The following is a 21,189-nucleotide window of genomic DNA, read 5'->3' as shown; positions in this document are numbered from 1 at the left end:
TCACACCAAAGGGAAATAAAACTTTGCCCTTGCTCCTAGAGCTTTCAGCGTGAACAAATGTCATAGATTATAAACTTGATAATGAAGACAAAAAGCAAATGCTTGTTTGGCAGTGAGTGCTAGCTTTCCTTTTAATCTTTTGTGAAAGCACTTACATTTGGTGCATATTTTGAAGATAATGAATTTTTCCATATTGAACACAGATCATCAAAATGTAAAATCCTTGGTTATAATTTGTTTTTTAAAAGCAGCAACAAAACACTTTATTTATCTAGTCTTGTTACTGCACTGGTATGTGGACTGGTAATATATGAAAAGAGTTCCATAGCAAGTGAACTCTGATGAAAAGGGCTACATTAATCATTTAAGGATATAACTTTTACTGGCATTTTCAAGAGCTGCTGAAAAGACCATGATAAATCTGCTAATGAAGTCTGCTGGCTGTTTTCCTCACTATAGGACAAAAATGTTTTTAAGCATAGCAGAGATTCACTGCATAAATCCTCCCACATTATTTATCTTGCCATATAGGCTATCATATGACAATGGTGTTTCTTGCATTAAATACCCAAGGATAAGTATAATGCTCAGGAGTCAAACACAGAATAATATTAGAACATAATTACCTCTAAATGTGTTTTTTCCTACAGTTTACATTTGAAGATTGGATAAATACCCTACAGTATAAAATGTATTCAAAAACAAATGTAGCTGATGTTTTGCCAAAATATCTCACATATACAGACCTGACTATAAACCACACCATACCAGTCCCTGTAGGACTGCAAAGCTGCAAGGTAAATACTGTAATGATGGAGCATGATTCTCTAAAGCTGGGATTTAAATCACAGATGGGAGTTTCCAAAGCACTCAGTATTGACTCACTGGGAACTTCTCCGTTGACTTCATTGGGAGAACAATTAGGACAATGTTTTGCTCCTTTAAATATCTGCTCTGTCAGGATGTTTATATGCTAAACAAGAATACCCAGGATTGAAATCACTATGCAAAAAATAAATATTTTAGATATAAGTCTTCATGGTTCTGGGTTTCAATTCTCTTTGAGTCAGGAAAATCTTTTTTTGGGGGGGGCGGGGTGGGAGAGGGGGGCAATAGGTTATCCCAAAGCTGCCTGAGGATTGTGTTAGTTTATTTTTATTCCACATCTCCTGCCGATAAATCTGATCCTGGCCGTTTTCAGAGAAAGAATACTGAACTGGATGGATGATGGGTACATGGATGGATCCAGGATTTGAAAAGGGGTGGGCAGATGGTGTGATACATTATCACATATAACAACATATTTTCTTCAATTAAAGAGAAACTAGAAGATTTACCAATAGGGTAGGGGACTAGCAGTATATTATTCAGTTTAAGCTCAAAGCAAAACCAAATCCAGCAGTCGGAATGTGCATTCATTTGCTAAAGTGTCTGCCTGTCTGTCTGGCAAAAAACAGTCAAAAGATAACGTCTCATTAGCCCTGTACTAATTATAGTTAAATGTAGATTCATAAAACAAAGTATAGCCTTCTGGAGTGTCTTGACAGTGCCTCCAATATTTCACTGTCAGTAATTTCTACACCTGAGGTAATAATACCACACGTGATTTAAGGTTTTGAGCTGCAGTAAAAAACACTGCAGGACTATGAAATGGAAGAGAGATATTACTAGACTAATAGACAGTAGAATTATAGACGAGAGAATAGCTTTTATAGTGAAAACATCAAGACAATTAAAAGAGTTAAAGGGCATTTAACACCTGTAGAGTGGAGAGATTAACAGGACTCAGGAAGATGATAATGTACCATGAGGTCAATTGACTCTTTCAGCACTACCAGAATAGAAATACCATTGCCCCTCCCAGGAAGTTGGTTTTAAAGTTTGGGTGGAGTGGGAATCAAAGTGGGGGGAAGGTACAATTATATCACTGTATACCCACTGGATCTGCCCCTGAATGGGTATATTTTTATGTTAAAACAAATATACAGGCCGCCTTAGTATCAATTTCTTAGGTGATGTGCAGACGCGTTCTGTATCCACACAGAGGGTGTTTCACAGAAGCATCGTGGGCTCCCCAGTGCGCTCAGCAGCAGACCCAGAAGTGGACCAGAAGCACTTCCAGTCCACTTCTGCATCCACTGGGGAGTGCACCAGGGGCTCCCCTGCATTCCCCCATATCAGTGACTGGTGCTTCCTGGGTCAGGGAGGGCACCCGGTGCCCACCTGTGGCTGATTGCTGAGCTGGGAGCCGCAGGGGACCCCCCAGCATGCTCCCCAGAAGACCCAGAAGTGGACCAGAAGTACTTCTGGGTTCACTGTCAAAGACATGGAGGGGCCCCGCCCCCGCAATGCTATGGGACTTTCCATGCGCCCCCACATTATAGCGATCACGAGCTGTGCCTGCTATTTCAAGGTATGTAGAAAACTTTTTTAAAGCTGTGTCAATGTCTGAATTGCTGATTCTCTGATTCCAGATTCGGATTCGGCCGAATTGAATCATGGGCAGTGATCCAAATCAACGAATCAAATCACTGTCTCTGATTCAGGCCAAATCCAAATCTGAATCGAATATGGCCCACTTTGCACACCCCTAGAAATAATTATAAGAGAAAAGTAGTACAACATGTTTCTACCTTCTGACAGCAGGATAAGGAGAAAAATGCAGGTTTTGCTCACATCATCCTGTACCTGATAGCAAGAAGTCCTAACTGACTCCTCATATTCAAACCTCCCTGAAGCTTTGGGACATAGAATGGATGGTGCAGTGGAGTCCATAGAGATTCTTGGGCTGGAACCAGCCCCTATTATAAGGATGCACTTCAAAATGACTAGTACAGAAGTGGTCGTGCAGATAATATAATGTTACAAGGAGAATAACAATGTTGTTAATGACTGTAGTGAATGGTTTGTGAATAACAGCATGACATAAGATTTGTTTGGCAGATATGTGACCTAGGCAGGTACAGGTATGTCACTGCAGTTCATTTGTCTCGCATATTCTCTGCCCCCCTGTGCCAGAGACCCGGAGTGGTGTAGGTAATAAAAATGAAACAAAGTATGTGAATACATGCTTTGCCAAGAGCACTGTGCATGCATACAGTTAATGGCTCTGGTAAATGTGTCAATAAAAAAAAGATTCAATCCATGCAGATACAATAAAGGATGTAGTTGTACATGGCTCCCCAGATCTTTTTAACCAGTGGCCTCAGGCAATTCAATGAGCCAGAAAAGGAGCCAGCTACAAGCTTTTAAACAGCAGTGTGGACATGCATGCACAAGCAATTATTTGGTGTCAAAGCAAGAAACGAAAATTGAACATAAAGTCTGCAGGACAGAGAATAAAATTGGCTTCTGCATTGCTCTCTCTGTGAGTCAGGAACTCAGATAGGTTTTAATTCTGTATGAAGCCAAAGATAATGATCTCTATTGCACTAAAAGAATGGAAGAAGTTTTAACGTTTCCTTTATGAATATTTACCCGCCTAATTTTTTTTCTCTTTCTCAGTCACTTGCACTCTTTCTGTTTCTCTCCCCTTAAAGTGCCTCTTTTCCAAGTTGTCTTTTTCCCTAGGAAAATCAAAGGCAAAAATGTTTTTTGTTTCACATGCAAGTTCTTGTAGATAAAATCAGTATCATCCACTAATACAATGGCAACAATGACTTTTGACCTGGGCAATAATCACACAGCCCACATACTGAATACAGTAAACTGTCTGGTAACCAGCACCTTAGAAGCCAGGATGCTCTGTTAACTGGCATGCCAGCTTGAAAGGAAAAGTGAAACCAGAAGTGCCCACTGTGGCACTTCTGGTTTCTCCAAGCCCCCATTGCCCAGGGCAAAGCAGCCTGCACTGCTGAGCCCCCATGACCCGGGGGCATAACAGGGCCTGCAGGAGGGGTGGCGATACCACGGGAGGAGCAGAGGGATGTGGTGGGAGAAGCAGCAGCCAGGGCTGCTCAATTAACTGGCATATTTTGTTATCCAGCATCCCCAATTCTCAGGGGATGCCAGATAACAGCTTTTACTGTAATAGGGCGGTGAGAAGCTTTGGTCCCTGATTCAATTCAGCTGAGATTCAGCCTGATTCAGTGGCCAAATCTCCAAATCTGAACCAGATCAGGAGACCCTTTAATCTCTCCAAATCAAATTGGAACCCTTCGAATCGATATAGAGAGATTCAGAAAGATTTGGCGATTCGGACATTGACCCAACTTTAAATGTTTTTTGTACATACCTCAAGGTACCAGGTGGCTCATGAATGCTGAGATGCTGGGGTGGATGGAGCATCCCACAGGAGCATGAGGGCCTCCTCAACGTGCTCAGCAGCAGACCTGGAAGTGGACTTGAAGCACTTTCAGTCCACTTATGGGTCCGTCAGGGAGTGCTCACGGGCCACCCTGCGTGCTGCCCTGGCTCTTCGACTGGTGCCTTCTAGGTTGGGGGGTACCTGGGATACCCCTGTGGCCAATTGCCAAGCGGAGGAAGTCTGGGGGGGGGCCCTGCTCTCCCCTGGAGACCCAAAAGTGGACTTCTGGTCCACTTCTGGATCACCACTGAGCATGTGCGCCCCTCCCCCCCCCCCACAACCACACACTTCATGGAGCGTCCATGTGGACGCTCCATTTGCCCCAGAATTGCAGCGTTCATGAGCCATGCCTGGTACCCTGAGGTATGTAGAAAAAACATTTAAAGCTGTGTCTATGGCTGAATTGTTGATTCTCCAGATCAGCATCGAATCTTCAGATTCAGATTCAGCTGAATTGAACTGGGGACAATGATCTGAATCAATGAATATAATCACTGTCCCCAATTTGGGCTGAATCTGAATCCAAATCCAAATCCAAATCGAATACAGCCCATTTTGTCCACCCCTAGTGAATAATTACAGCATGCATTTCAGGAAGCATTTATGGGGTAGGATTTCCTAATAACTATGAACAGTGAACATATATATATATAAAATGCATATTCTTAGTAGCAGAATTTTGTGTTCAGAAAAATTATCTAAATTTGTCAAATAAACATTTAATTATTCAGTTGGCTTGTAAAGATGCTACATTAGTATCTTATTGTATTTACCTTTAAGTTCCCAGATGAACAGATATAAGTACACTTTATAAAATTGAGTTTATTGATATAACCTCATCCTTGAACAGCAGGGTACAAAACATGTTCTATATTTGCTTCTCTATCAGAGCTGCTAACCAATGCCTTCCTTTTTTTCAGTCAGGTTCCTCCTACCCCTTCCATTGTGACTTGCAGGTCTGCCATAATCTAGTCCAGGTGAAGTCAGCAATTATTTACAAGTAAACAACTGTGATGGTTTTAACACTAGATTAAGTAATTGGTTAGGTTCAGATAGTTAGTCTTAAGGGGCAGATTATTAAGAGCATTTATGTACCTAATATCAACTGAGATCAATTGGCATCAGGCTCCTAAGTACTTTTAGACATCCAGATTTAAATTACTTTTGCAAGTGGAAATTATCTGTCTAAATTGTTAAAGGAGTGTATTTTTAAAAGCATTGAGGGACTTACTAAATTTTCAAATGCACCTGGGTACTAAACTCCTACTGAGGTCAAGGAAGTTGGGAGAAGCCCACTAGGAATCTTGCATCATTAGGCACCAAAGTACCTTTGAACATCTGGTCTTGGTCCTGGACTGCTAAGTGGACCAATACCTTAAAAAATCTCAACTTTTGTGCCATATGCTGGCCAAGCAGTGTACCTGGGAGATGTGTAAGGGTAGGGGATGATGGAAACTGTGCCAGAAATGTTTGGAATGTCAGTGGAGATACTCTGTGACACATTACTGCAGACTGAGGGAAAAATAGCTACTGTTCTTGAGCACAAAGCTGAGCTTTTTTGTGTGTGGGCTGCAGACTGAGGTAAACTCCATGTATTGTGCTTCTCTGCAAATCAAGACTTTCCAAGCCCAAAGGGAGGTAATCTCAACACGGATCAAAGGGGGCAGGAGGGCGCAAAATCCCCCGTGGCTCACAAAAAGCATCTGGGAGTGTCTCCTAGCTAAAAGGGAGGCATACACCCAATGGAAGGGAGGGGCCATCACCAGGGAAGATTATACTGTGGTTGCTCAGGGATGCAGGGGGGGCAGTCAGGAAGGCCAAGGTGAAGGTGAAACTGGGACTAGCTTCCTGGGTCAAGGACAACAAGAAGTCCTTTTTTAAATGCATAGGGGGCAAAAAGAAGGTTCTGGGTAATGTGGGGCCCTTGCAGGACACGCTAGGAAATTTGGTTGTCACACCAGATAACAAACCTAACATATTTAATGATTTCTTTGCCTCCATTTTCATGAGCAGGGGATGGAACAGCCACCCCTCCCCACTCTGGGCCCCCCTCAGACCCCAGGGGAGGCACACCTAGGCCAAGGGTTAGTGAGGAACTAGTTAGGGAACTTCTGGAGGGACTAGATGTATTCAAATCAGCTGGTCCAGACAATCTCTACCCTAGAGTACTGAGGGAATTAACTGAGGTCATTGCCAGACCCCTGGCATGGCTTTATGAACACTCGTGGTGCTCTGGTGTAGTGCTAGAGGACTGGAAGAGGGTCAATGTGGTTCCCATCTTCAAAAAGGGGAGGAAGGAGGACCCAGAAAACTATAGGCCTCAATTCTGGGCAAGATTTTTGAGAGAATTATTCTGGCACATGTCCACGAGGGGCCAGCAGGGAAGATTATGCTTAGGGCCAACCAACACAGATTCATCAGACCAACCTGGTGGCCTTCTATGACCAGGTCACCAAATCCTTAGATGCAGAGGTAGCAGTGGACATAGTCTTCCTGAACTTTTGGAAGGCCTTCGACACTCTCTCTCACCCCGTTCTCATTAAGAAACTGGGGGACTGTGGTGTCGACACCTACACAGTCAAATGGGTCACTAACTAGCTGGAGGGTCACACCCAGAGAGTGGTAGTGGACGGGTCATTTTCGACCTGGAGGGATGTGAGCAATGGGGTCCCCCCAGGGCTCGGTCCTCGGGCCTGCACTGTTCAACATCTTCATCAGTGACTTGGATGAGGGGGTAAAAAACACCCTGTTCAAATTCACTGATGACACTAAGATGTGGGGGGAAGTGGGTACGCTAGAAGGGATGAATAGGCTGCAATCGGACCTAGACAGGTTACAGGGGTGGGCAGATGAGAATAGGATGGGATTCAACATTGACAAGTGCAAGGTGATGCACCTGGGGAGGAACAACCAGCACCATACCTACAGGCTGGGGAACTCCCTTCTTGTCAGTACAGAGGCAGAAAAGGATTTTGAAGTCATCATTGATTCCAAGATGAACATGGGTCGGCAGTGTGGGGATGCAGTCAGGAAGGCCAACCGCACCTTGTCATGCATCCACAGATGCATCTCGAACAGATCCAAGGAAGTGATATTCCCCCTTTATGTGGCACTGGTCAGGCCACAGTTGGAGTACTGTGTCCAGTTCTGGGCACCGCACTTCAAGAGGGATGTGGACAACATGGAGAGGGTCCAGAGGAGGGCCACCCGCATGATTAGGGGGCAGCAGGGCAGGCCCTACAAGGAGAGACTATGGGACCTGAACCTGTTCAGCCTCCACAAGAGAAGGCTGAGGGGGGATCTAATGGCCTGTTACAAACTAGCCAGGGGGGACCAGCAGGCATTGGGGGAGTCCCTGTTCCCTCCTGCACTACCAGGAGTGACCAGGAATAATGGTCACAAGCTGGCAGAGGGCAGATTTAGGCTAGATATCAGAAGGCGCTACTTCATGGTCAGGGTGGCTAGGATCTGGAACCAACTTCCAAGCGAAGTGGTGCTGGCTCCTACCTTGGGGGTCTTTAAGAGGAGGCTTGATGTACACTTTGCTGGGGTCATTTGACCCCAGTACTCTTTCCTGCCATGACAGGGGGTCAGACTCGATGATCTGCTGAGGTCCCTTCTGACCCTACCAACTATGAAACTATGTCTTGGGATGGTGAGAAAAGAATGCAAGAATTTCCTCAATAGATACGTGAGCAAATTGTAACAAAAGGGAATTTGTACTTTCCCACCTGCTTTTATACTTCACATCAACAGACAGAGAGAGGGGGAAATTCAGGGGACTGTCATGGGGCTTGATGCAAAATTCTGCTCATGCATATTTAAGTTTGACTGAGAACTTGTTTTAATTTTGCTCATGCATCTTTACAGTCCTAGCAAGCCTGTCCGTGATTATAACTGCGGTATAACGGACATGTATGGGCATAGATTCAAACCTCAAACATATGGTAGTGGTGGCAGTGCCAGCCAATGTAAAGGCCAAAACATTTTTCATACTTACTGTGTGAATGGTAGTGGCATGTGGCAATGGTGGTGTTTTCCAGCAATAACTGTTATAGTATCCAAGTGTGAGTTAAGCTGGCCACTATAACAACTGTTCCCAGTACAAATCACATTTTATATAATGCAGGTGGACAAGAGCTATTGCCAACAGCAACCAGATTTCACAGTGTTACTATACTTACAACCTAGAAATGGACCCTACTGTTTTGGAAAGTTTTCTAGAAAAACCAACAAGGCAACTATAATAAAATATTTTATATTATTTTAACACTGTTATAATAACAGGCAGCTATTATTGATATTTCTTCCCATAGCCAAGATATCAGAATGGAATTGGCCAGCTCTTCATTGCATTAATTTTTGACATTCAGTCTCTTAATGCACTGATTGGTGAAGTCTCCCATTCAATGCTGAAATACAGAGAGTCGTAAATGTTAACATTCAATTAGCAATTTATAGGTGACACTGGACATGTACTTTGCTCGATCCTTCTCCTACATGAAGTATTGCTTAAATAGGTAAGGACAGGGAGTGTGTGATACCTCTAGGTGTTTACTCAGTTGGCAATTTAACTCAGTCTTTTCTCCTTGGTATATTGTGTCTATTACATGTAGCTTTGTGTTTGCGGCAGTGTGTAGGTGTCTGCCATTTTGCTTTCAGTATATTTCGAGAGAGAGACATTCTCTTGGAGATTTTTCCTTTATTATTCTTTGTTTTGTAATATCCCCTTCATCTAAAATAAAAAAGTAAGGTCTGAATTATAAACCCATGAAAATATGAGACCGAAAATATACATTTGGTTTTTTTGCATGTGTGCAAGATATATTGTGGGTTATTTGTGGACATTTCTATTCCTCCCATTTTCTTTTAATGGGTATATAGAGAGATTCCAAAACATGAAAAAGCAAAATACCACTTCGATTTTTTAAAATAACTTTTATGTTGAAAAATTGTGTCTAGTATGCCTGTACCTTGGCTTTAGGCACATAAGTAAAATTGTCATGTCTAAATCTGGCAAAAACTTTCAGTGAGTCAACACTGTAGTTATAATCATGTGAGGAGTATCACTGGATCCCTGTTGTGTGGGGTCTACTAGTATGTCCGTTAAATAACCCCTTATTTTCATGGGTTAATAATTCAGCTGTGAATTTTTTAATAGAGTGCAATTAAAACTCAATCAACAGTTGTAATGTGCTTAGTGCTGACTTTCAGAAATACAAGTAAATATACAGCATATTATGTTTACTTAACATATGAATGCCTTCTTTGGGAATAGCTACTTTGACTTTCCAGCTACAGAATTAATAACTATGTCTAATATGAATCTCAGAATATGCAAACCAGCAGAAAACTTGCCACTAACCAACTTATTATAGAACTACTGTTTCCTGAGAATATGCTGACTTGTTGGTTATTAAAGTTTTGAAGTGATGTTGTATTATTGAATGGTTTCTTCCTTTCTTCTTAGTAAGGAGGGGGCACATTTGAAGCTGGTGCACTGCCAGATGTACTGTGAGAAGTGTCAAGGAAAGACAGTTGAATTGAGAATTCAAAACAGTGAATGCTAATGGCAGAAGGTGTACCAATTAATAGAAGTTTTCACCCATTTCTCATCAAAGATAAAATTTACCATATTTTCTTGAATATAAGATGACTGCTCAAACATTAGATTCTATATATGGACAATGTATATTGTATACATTTGGTATAATTTTCCAAGTATAGAATCTAATTATAGGAGGTTTGCCTTGCATGTATCCCCTTCCCACTGCTACAGCAGGAAGAATACATCTGGAGGGGTTACGTAGCCCCCTTGCCCTCGGGCTCCCCACAAATTATTTCCCCTGAGACCCTTTCCCCTGCCCCCGTGTAGTCGGACCTTGTTCTCTCTGAGCACATATAAGTGAGGACCATATTTGAAAACACTGACCTTGAAATAAACATACCTGTAGTAATTTGCATGTAGTACCTATAGACTTAATTCATCCAGAATTGATGCATTTTAACTTCTTTGGAATTGCTGCAGGTTTTAGCACAGGTACACCATACATGTACTTTTAAGCAGAGCTTTGTACTTATACACAGTACATACTGTCTATGATATTAATACAAAGTGAAAAGAGTCATAATCTACCATACAGTTCATTGGGCTGGGCCCCAGCAGAGTTGGCAGCATTTCAAGCCACTCGGCACTGCTCAGCCTGTGTGTGTTTGCCAGATACCCCTTACAAAGGATCCATGTGCTATTTAGTTTCCAACTCATGGTTGGAATTGACTGCTGTTGTAATGAATCCTGGAATCGTCCAAAAATTTAAATGCAGATTAGGCACAGGGCAACCTGATCTGACTCCACCTCAGAGAGGGTGGGGCTATACTAATCATATTTGACCATCTGCCAGAAGGGGTGACAGGAATTCTGGGTGAACTATTTGGGGCTCCTTTTGATGATGTTTCCCAGACTTTTAAGGCTGGTGAACAGAAATTATTGGAAATGGGAAAGAAAGGCACATCTCAGCTGTGTGAATGAAGAGGAAGTCAAAATGTATTCAGTGTCGTGGGTCACCCTGACTTTTAAAAGGATGAGTGCTGATGAGGATTAGACCCAATAGATGTGTCTACATGAGATGCTATGGCGACATAGCATCAGTGGGCTCTAGCCATGATGCCACTGCTATTGCGCAGTAGTGGTGAGCTACTGAGCAGCAGCTTGTTGCTACTGTGCAGTAGGGTCAGAAATGACCAGTGCACTGCTGGGACTGCACAGTACTAGCTAAAGCAAATACTAAATGACAGCATAGTATCAACTGAATAGTGGGGCTCATGTGTAGATGTGCCCCGTGACTACTACTGTATATCTTATTCAGATGGGCTACATAACCTATTCTTGTGATTGGTTCCCGTCAGCATCTCAGCCTTTTTAGCTAAGATCAAATATAGTATTTTTGGCACCATGGGGAGGGTGTCAAGGTTAGATTTGCTGGTCTGGTATTGCAGTACCTTCAGGTCCAGTGCCAGCTCCATGTGGAGGGAATGCCCACCAGGCTTTTTTTAGGGCCGTACATGATAAGAAAAAAGGTTCCTATCAGCATGTTTCCCTAATATGGGCCGTGTATTTTATTGTCACGTTCAGCCTTTACTTAACTTCATAGTTGGTTTCCATTTCTGAGCACATGATGCTTTTGGCAGTTTAGTGATAGACAGTGTGTTTAATGAGGCTTCCTTGTATGCAAATGTAAGATGAGATGCTTTTTTTCCCCCCATGTTGATTGGGGGAAAAAATCCTCATCTTGTAGTTGAGTAAATATGGTATTCTAGGGCATGGGAAACTTAATTAGAAAAAGTTATTTGTTAAAGCACAAACTGTTTAAGGGAATGGCTCTGTTCTGGTTATTCTGAAGTTGAAATATTTCATCTTGGCCTTTCTGGAAAAAAAAAATCCAGTTTGAAAGGTCTTTCTGTTTTGAAAAGGAAAAAAAGGTCAAAACTAAAAATAAACATTTCAAAATTATCAAAAGAATGCTTCAGTTGATAAAAGCCATTTTTCCCCAGATTTTGTCCATATCACAAAATATTTTGATCCCCCTCCCTCCATGGCTAATTTGTAGGGGCTAGGAAGATAGAAAATTCTCAATCAAATCATGTGAACCTTGAACTTGTTTTTTTAAGGACTTTAATTCAAAAGAAAACAAGTTCAAGGTTTTCTACAGACAGAAGCTTCTGTCATCTTGACTACTTTTCCTTCCTAAATCACAAGCAAATGAGGTTTCAGGTAACTGTCTGGTCTCAAAACTTAGATTGAATTTGTGTGGTTAAGAATATTACTCTTCTCTAGTGGTATACCTCACTGGACTGCAGTACTACTGGGGATTGGTGTGCTTATGGTTTTAACCCTTTACGGTTATTAATCTCTATTGCAGCTGGCACTAAAACAGCACCAAATGTGCTCTAAGTCATCATCACTTAGATCCAAATAATGCATTTTATTACCACTGCATAATATTGCCAAGATGAGACTTTAAGTGAAATTTGCAGCCAGCAGGTTTCCATTCAGCGACCTTAAAACAATTTAAAACAGCAGTTTCTGCTGTTACAGAATTTAGTGTGCTCTGTTCCTAGGGAGGAACATAACATCCATTGAGCACAACACTATAAAAACCAACTTGCAAGTACACTCATGATAATATAGAGAATTCTCCTGAATTCTCCCTTTATTTTCCTGCCACAAAAATAAAGGACAAGCCTTAAATCTAACAGAACTATAATGTAAAAGTTGAGAAAGTCTCATTTTTATTTTGGCTTTCTCTGTTGAATTTCTAAGATGTAAAGCAAGCCAAAGCCCAGTATGCATGAAGTAGGCAGAATTCAGAAGGTTCTCTTTATGACTATTGCAGTTACTGAAGTAAAAATGTACCCTAATTTCATTCAATTATCTTCACTGTAATACTATTTCTGAGCTATCATACGTATGAATGGTGCGATATACCGTGAGTCCCTGAGAAGGTCAACAGAGCTTCAGGAACTGTAACATGAAAGGAGAAATAATGGCTCTGCACAGGAAGAAGTGTTACTTTTTAATTATTTTTCAACTTCAGCAATTCTTCCCTTCGTTTTTGCGATGTCTTATTTTCTTCATCTGGGACTAGAGCTTTCTTCACACCAGTGTGATCAAAGGAGGAAGGGTAGTTGGCACTACCATGGCTTTCATAATACGCCAACATGTATAAAAAGGGGGAAAAAGTAAAATGAACTATTTACATTTTTTCCAAACGAGAACTGTTATAGGAGTAAAACATATTGGGATGTGTCTCTGAAACAACGAAGGTGGTATGATTGTCCAGACATCCAAGTGTCTATTTCTGTAGCCTGTAGAAATATAACTGCTTTTATTAACAGTTGTGATCATAAAGTTGCATTGCTTTTAGATTTAACTTTGTGTGAATAGGTGGGTAAAAACTGGAGGAAAAACAGAGGAGGAGAAAGAGGAGGTAGATATCTAATTGTTATCAACATTGGTATGTCTTCATGCTATGAAATATTTCCTGTGTATGGAAACTTCCCTTTCCCATCCCTGATCCTTCCCAGACCCTTGGCCATAGGAAGAGCCAGATTTCCCAAATTCCCTTGTTTCTTTACTTTTAAGGATGACCCTACCAGCCCCAGTGAAGACCTCGGTGGACATATCTCAGTTGTGGATGACAGTTTTACTTTTTATGACTCCAGAAAGCTGAAGTTCTACAAGATTAAAAGGCCTCTTTGTAGTTTTAAAATAAATGATATCGATGCATGAGAAGGTACCTTACTCCCTTGTCCTCATCATTCAGATGGCAGATAGCTATGAAGAAGGAAAATAGACTTCCATGGGGCTCCTTACCTCTCATGTCTGCAAGAAGCAGTGAGCAGGTCAGGAAGGTTATGCAGCAGTGGCTTGTGCACAGGTCGTATGCCCATGCCAGTGTGGCAGGGAACACAGTTGCTGAGCACAAGGTATCTCTTTTTGCAAAGCACAGGGTAGCTTGGGATGTTGGCTGCCAGTCCGTCACAAACTGCCTGCAGGTCATCTTCAGTGCCATAACATGCTGCCCCTTATTTGATGTTCGGAGCAAGCTCACAACTGTTTCTCTCTCCCTTCTCCTCCCTCCCACACAGTGAAGGTGACCCCATATAATAACTAGCTATCTCTGTTTTATTACATCCCATCTCAAAGCCCTCCCAAATTTTTATTTCATTTTGGAAAAGGCATTTGAACAATATGTTGGCTTGCAAAATAATAAGCAATCTGCTTTGTGCCTCATTTCCTTCCTTTTGTCTGCGGAACAGTTACCATGGCAATAGGAAAAACAATAGCCAGGCATTAATAACTCTGTTAGAAGATAAATTGAAGACATCAAGCAAAGTCAGCTTTACAAATTCTGGGACCTTCAGCTCAGCTTGTCCTGTAAATCTCCACCGTTATCACACCGTTTACCAGCACAATTTCTTCCTCGTCCTCTGTTTAAAGGCATTAAAAGAGGGAAGAGTATTGTGCTATAAGCTCACAGACTTGACCCTTCTACAGGGAATTTCTTCTACAGAAGCAGCTGATTGTGAAGGACCATCAGAGGAAGGTGAAAAAGAAAAGATGAAAAAGAAAGCCAATCCTGCAATCCATCGTTTACACACACCAAATGACCTCACTAAAATCAATTAATACAGTTCTGACCTCATACCATTTTAATACCAATCCAAAATTTGTGATTTCATATTTAAACTGGTGTTGGTAAATCAGACTTGGGTACTTTCCTGGTAAGGGTTACTTGTGTCAGCCAGGATTTGGAACCCAAATGTTACATTACTGGAAAGAGGTGTTCAGGCTTCTCCTTTCGCCTTATTATGTATGTGTGTAATTCATCCACCCACCACCCATCAATTTTTATATTGCATCAATAGCCATAACAGCCCCTGTGCTATATGCAGGTTGGTGACCCTCAGGTTCACAATTTAGGTTAGCCTCTGATGCCCACTGAAAAAAATAATCTGTTTACTATTATCTAACCGAAAGGTTCAAGCTGCTTGGAGCGAGTACACAAAAGCAGGGCATTCTTCATAATTATCCTGTCACACAGAAAATCCCTGTTCTAGCTCTGGAGTGTTCCTAGAACAGAAAAGGCAAAACAAAAAAGCAAAGTTATACAATACATCGGTGTATCTTTTAGTTACTCGGGTTTTTTTGTTTCTGTTCTTAAGATTTTGATGTAGATTTGGATGCATTTTGTGGAAACGATGCAGTGCATCCTTCATCACTGTCTGTGTCTACTATCTTTCTAGCTCTTTTCTTTCCAGTTCTTTCTTTTTTTTATATGTTGTCTAAGTCTTTGAACTCAGCTACTCTGTCTTCAAAAGAGGAAAGTGGTAGTAAGCACTGCTAGACTCTGCTCGTGTTCCTTATTCACAGTTCTACCTAGAATGTGAAATACAGTCTTATGGTAGTTAATTCAGTTTTACACTGCAATCAAACCTCTAGGGCAAGCATATCTTTTAGTTACTGCTCTCTATTCAGTAGAAATAACTACACTTTCCACATTTTGGTTCTTGGCATGGCTACTTTGGCAGCTTGTGCGTAAAACAATGTGCATGGCCAGTGTCCTTGCTTGGCATTCAGCTGCCAAACATTTTAATAGCATAGGCATTGAACTTTTGAAAGGAGTAAACTCTTGCCTAGGAAAACATAATTTTCAGAGTTAGTTACCAGTCTTCTAGTTATTGCTAGATTTTTTTTCTCCAAGAGCAAGATTCAAAATAATACAAAAATATTTTTATTTGGCCAATAGAGCCTATTGTGTCCAGCACAATGCCAGCAAATACTTTGAGACCGTCTTTTCCCCTTAAGTGGGACACAGTCTTTGGGAAGATGAACAGAAGCATTCAGAAGTGAGATAATTGCTCTAGGGTCTTAAAGGTTGAATTTGGAGTATAACTGGGATCTCCCTAGATCCCAGTTCTCTGTCCTATTTGCTAGATTACATCAAGGTAGTGAATCCAAGTATCCTCCTGTACCTGTCCAAGTTTCAAGGACAATCTTAGCTGACACCCAGACCTGAGTCTTGTAAATGCCTTGGAAATGAGCCTAGATCCAAACATCCCTAGTGGTGGTGGGTTTGAACTCTGGACTTTGCCACACACATTTAACAAGAAAAAGAAAGATAAACAGCCTACAGAAATTCCATTACAGTGTAAGGAGGCAATGGGTCACTCTTAAACTGCAGCTGAATTTAAACATGCAGCAAAGACTTTTCTTCTACTTTAAAAAAAAAAAAAGTTTATTTTGCACTGTCATATTTTCAAAAGGCCTGAAAAACTGGGACTTAGAATATTTTCCTTTTGTTGTGGTAATCTTTTCAGGAAGATAAAAGCCCCTCTTTCTGACATGGAGGACAACATTAGGGATTTCAGATTTCCTTTTTAACTTGCTTTCATCAAAATATTGAATATCTTACATTTCTTTTTCTCATGTATAGTAGAACAAAGTCTACTGGGGTAACTGCAGTGTTTGTACGTGAGGAGTACAAAGCTGCGTGAGCAATTCATACCGAATAATTTATTGGTTGAATTTAGCCCTCGTTTATGTTTGTGAATCGTGTGGTTGCTTGAGCTTGGTTCACAAATATCTTGTGAGATCTAATCTCTGCACCCACAGCACCTGCCCATTGTCTCTCCTACACTGTTCTTCTCATGTTCTGTTTCTTGAGATCCATATGGGATCTGAGTAGGTGTAATTTTTTAGAAACCTACAAAGCAGGTCTCTGCCCTAAGCAGACTGTAGTATAAGATTTTGCTCCTGCATAGCGTAATTTATTTTACTGGGGATGTTGCTCGATTCTTTGCAGATTTTTTACATGGCTTTTACCAATGTATGAAGATGTAGATAAAGAGCTCGGTTCCGGGCTCTGCTATGAGATTGCAATCATTTTTTTTTTAAAAAGGACATACCTATAATAATATTAAGAAAATAATGTTCTGTTTTTGTCTGTTTCAAATCACTTACTTTGCTCTTCCCAGTTCCTTCTTATCACCACCTTTCCCAGCTCAACAACAATTTCTGGAAGGTGGTGGAGCACTTAAAACACTGGTGTTTTGCTACTCACTACTGTTCGCACAAATAGTAGCGAATAGGCCAGGCCCAGGAGAGGTGTATAAGGAGACAGTCCAAGCTAACAGAGAAGCAAACAGGACAGTTTGCAAACAATTTGCTGGGAGCAGCTGGAGGAAGGGGGAGAGGAACTAGGCACTAGGCACAAGATCCTGCCCTGGGAAGGTAACTGATTCAGGGTTGCCTGGGTGTTTGGCTTGCTCTGTATGTAAAAGAGCTGTATGATTGCTCAGAGCTCCAGTATGAAGCTGGAGATAGGCCTGTTGGGCATCTGTGTGTTAGGGTCAGAGGGGAGAGCAACAAGGATGATGTCATGGGGGGTGTCTGCTATAGGCTGCCAGACCAGGAAGATAAGGTAGATGAGGCTTTCTTCAGACAACTAGTAGAAGCTTCCCGATGACAGGTCTTGGTTCTCACCGGGGACTTTAATCATGCTAACATCCGCTGGGAAGGCAATATAGTAGTCCACAGGCAATTCAGGAAGTTTTTGGAGAGCATTGGAGACAACTTCCTGATGCAAGTGTTGGAGAGACCAACTAGGGGCCATGTTCTTCTTGACCTACTGCTTACATACAGGGAAGAATTGGTGATGGATGTAGAAGTGGATGGCAACTTGGGCAGTTACCATGAGATAATTGAATTCAGGATCCTGATAAAAGGAAGGAAGGAGAGCAGCAGAGTATGGACCCTGGACTTCAGAATAGCAGACTTTGACTCCCTCAGGGAACTGATTGGCAGGATCCTCTGGGAGCCAGTCTGAGGGGGAAAGGAGCCCAGAAAAGCTGGTTGTATTTTAAAGAAACCTTACTGAGGGCACAGGAACAAACAATCCCAATGTGTAGGAAGAATAGGTAATGTGGCAAGTGATCAGCTTGGCTTAGCAGAGAACTCTTCAGTGAGCTTAAACACAAAAAGAAGCATACAAGAAGTGGAAACTTGAACAAATAACTGGGGAGCAGTATAAGAATATTGCTCGGGCATGCAGGGGTGAAGTCCGGAAGGTCAAACTGCAACTGGAAGAAGTGACATGAAAAGTAACAAGAAGGGTTTCTACAAGTATGTTAGCAGCAAGAGGAAGGTCAGGGGAAGTAGTGGTTTCTTACTGAATGGGGGAGGCAACCTAGTGAGAGATGATGAGAAAAAGGCTGAAGTACTCAATACCTTTTTTTCCTCAGTATTCACAGGTCAGCTCTAGCGCCAGATTTTGACATGCTGAGACCCTAAACTATGTCTATCGGAAGAGGCCCCATATGATAAAATTAATCCATGAAATCCACGAAAATGGATTTTCATAACATTTTAAAATGAATAATTGTTATTTCAACACAAATTTATGAACTCAATATGAATAATAACTGTGGAGACATATATATGCATATTGTTGTCATATTAGAACGAAAATGTCCAGTTTTTTTTCTTATTTAGAGGTAAGCTAAATAAGCTGTAGCTTAAGTAGCTTAAGCCTAAATCTGGCACTGGTCAGCTCTCAGACTACTGCACCTGGGAGCACAGTTCGGGGAGAAGGCCAGTAGCCCTCAGTGGTGAAAGAACTTGTTAGGGACTGTTTAGAAAAGCTGGACGTGTACAAGTCTATGGGGCCAGATGCAATGCATCTGAGGGTGCTGAGGGAGTTGGTTGATGTGATTGCGGAGCTGCTAGCCATTATCTTTGAAAACTCAAGGTGATCAAGGGAGGTCCTGGATGATTGGAAATGGGAAAATATAGTGCCCACTTTTAAGAAAGGGGAGGAGGATCCAGGGAACTACAGACCAGTCTGCCTCAGCGTTCAATCTCCAGAAAAACCATGGAGCAGGTCCTCCAAGAATCCATTTTTAAGCACTTTGGAGGAGAAGAAGGTGATTAGGAACAGTCACCATGGCTTCTCAAGGGGCAAGTCATGCCTGACCAACTTGGTTGCTTTCTATGATGAGATAACTGGCTCTGTGGATGCAGGGAAAACAGTGGACATAATATACCTTGACTCTAGTAAGGCTTTTGATATTGTAATTATTCTCCCACAGCATTCTTGCAAGCAAGCTGAGGAAGTATGGGTTGGATGAATGGACTGTAGGGTGGATAGAAAGCTGGCTGGATTGTTGGGCTCAACGGGTAGTAATCAATGACTTGGTGTCTAGTTGGCAGCCAGAATTAAGTTGCACAGTGGCCCAGGGATCATGCTGATACTGGTTTTGTTCAATATCTTTATTAACAATCTGGAAGATGGGATGGATTGCACCTTCAGCAAGTTTGTGAATGACACCAATCTGTGGGGTGTAGTAGATACCTGGAAGGTAGGGCTTGGATTCAGAATGAGTTAGACAATTTGGAGGACTGGGCCAAAAGATAGCTCATGAAGTTCAATAAGGGCAAATGCTAAGTCCTGCACTTAGGGTGGAAGAATCCAGTGCACCAGTGCAGACTGGAGACTGACTGGCTAAGTAGCAGCTGTGCCGAAAAGGACCCGGGAGTTACAGGGGACAATATGATTGATATACTGGCTAACAGCATCCTGGGCTACATTAGTTGGAGCTTTGCCAGCAGCTCAAGGGAGGTAATTATTCTGCTTTATTCCACAGTGATGAGGCCACTTCTGAGTACTGCATCCGGTTTTGGGCCCTCCAATATAGAAAGGATGTGGACAATTGAGAGGGTCCAGTGTAGGGCAATTAAAATGATTCAGGACTTGACTTCTGAGAAGAGGCTGAGGAAACTGGGCTTATTTAGTTGGCAGAAGAGAAGACTGAGAGGGGATTTGGTAGCAGCCTTTAACTATCTAGAGAGTGATTCGAAAGAGGATGGAGCTGGATTGTTCTCAGTAGTGACAGATGCCAGAACAAGAAGCAATGGTCTCAAGTTGCAGCCAGGGAGGTTTAAGTTGGATATTAGGAAAAAAATTCTCATTAGGAGGGCGGTGAAGCATTGGAATAGGTTACCTAGAAAGATGGTGGAATCTCCATCATTGGAGGTTTTTTAAGATCTGGCTTGACAAAGCCTTGGCTGGAATGATCTAGTTGGGGATGGTCCTGCTTTGAGCAGGGGGTTGGACTAGATGATCTCTTGAGGTCCCTTCCAACCCTCATTTTCTATGATTCTAAATATTGGTGGAAAGGAAATAAAGGGTGAACTCTGTGGAAACGTATTTATGATTAAAATAGATAACATCTTGGCTGAACTATTGTTTGCCCAGTTTTGAATGTCTGCATCGCCTTACATTAAGTAAAGACTTTCTTGGCCTTTCACAATAGATCCTTAGATGTTGAAGCTGGGCCCCTGGGTAGCTAAGAACACAGGAGTTATGGGGTAGAGTAGGAAAAAGCACAAGAGAGAACACAGTACCGTAGCTTGGTGCTGGGGGGAGTTCCCTGGGAGAAAGGAAACCTAGATACTATTCACTACTTCAGGGGCTGCTTATACGTTTTGTTTTATTAGGGTCCTTAATACATAAAGAACATCCCCCATCCAGGGGAGCTCTCTGAGTGTGAGGCTACAGAGAGTTGCTCTGTCTTGCTCGCTTTCTCACTCAGGACCATGAGTCTTATGTTCTTGGCCAACAGAGACCTTAGATGTAGAGAAGGGGTGGTGAGTCCTCTTATTAATCTTTCCTTCTCCACAGCACTCTCTGGGGATATGGTAGATGTGAATTTGAACTCCACGAGGTTAAGGAGAGCCAAGAATCTAATGGCCAAAACTTATTTCACCTATTAGATGCCTAAATGGACACAAACCACCTACATTTGATCCTAATCTACCCTGCTCTATCCCCTGAGAGCTTTTTAATACAAAAGATGGGCAGGTCTTTCTTCTTCTCGTTACTTCTTCTGGGAATTATTCTGAAAGGTAAGTTGATGGCATGTTATGAAAGAAGATGCACTAATACATTTTCAGAGACTTGCAGACTGTGTGCAATAGGATCCCATGTAGGTATCTAAATCCATTTAGACACCAGTTGGTGGGATAGGATCTGACCATTGGGCTATTTCGCAGGCAAGTGCCCCTACAAGTGGGTTGCTTTGTAACAGGATGCTGCCTTGATTATATCTTTAATGACAGTGGCTGTAGCTGCTGTGCTTTGTATCTGTGGAGGCTGGACATGCTCTGAGTATGGGTATTGGCTTGACCCCCTCCAGAGACTTAGGCACAGAGATGCCAGACTGTGAATCCCAAATGGCTTTAGCTCGGAGACGGACACAAAACTGCTCTACTCAGCCAAGATGACAATGTTTTTTGATGCGCACAGTACCATAACTGTAGGTAC

At 42.0% G+C, this 21,189-nt stretch overlaps 1 long non-coding RNA gene across 4 annotated transcripts in view; it reads left to right on the top strand.

Moving 5' to 3' along the window:
- Positions 1 to 21,189, top strand: part of LOC149863065 (uncharacterized) — a 128,493-nt gene that overhangs the window by 48,334 nt on the left and 58,970 nt on the right. Inside the window, exon 5 of one of the 4 annotated variants that reach the window (XR_016443063.1) lies at positions 651 to 797. The exons of the other annotated variants lie outside the window; for them this stretch is intronic. This is a non-coding gene — a long non-coding RNA (uncharacterized LOC149863065). The remainder of the gene's footprint in view (positions 1 to 650; positions 798 to 21,189) is intronic. 4 annotated transcript variants of the gene reach the window in all.

The sequence above is a fragment of the Crocodylus siamensis genome, chromosome 6 (genome assembly GCF_052110815.1).
Source record: "Crocodylus siamensis isolate JL-2025a chromosome 6, ASM5211081v1, whole genome shotgun sequence".
Classification (NCBI taxonomy): Eukaryota; Metazoa; Chordata; order Crocodylia; family Crocodylidae; genus Crocodylus; species Crocodylus siamensis.
This window is presented reverse-complemented; position numbering and strand designations above follow the sequence as displayed.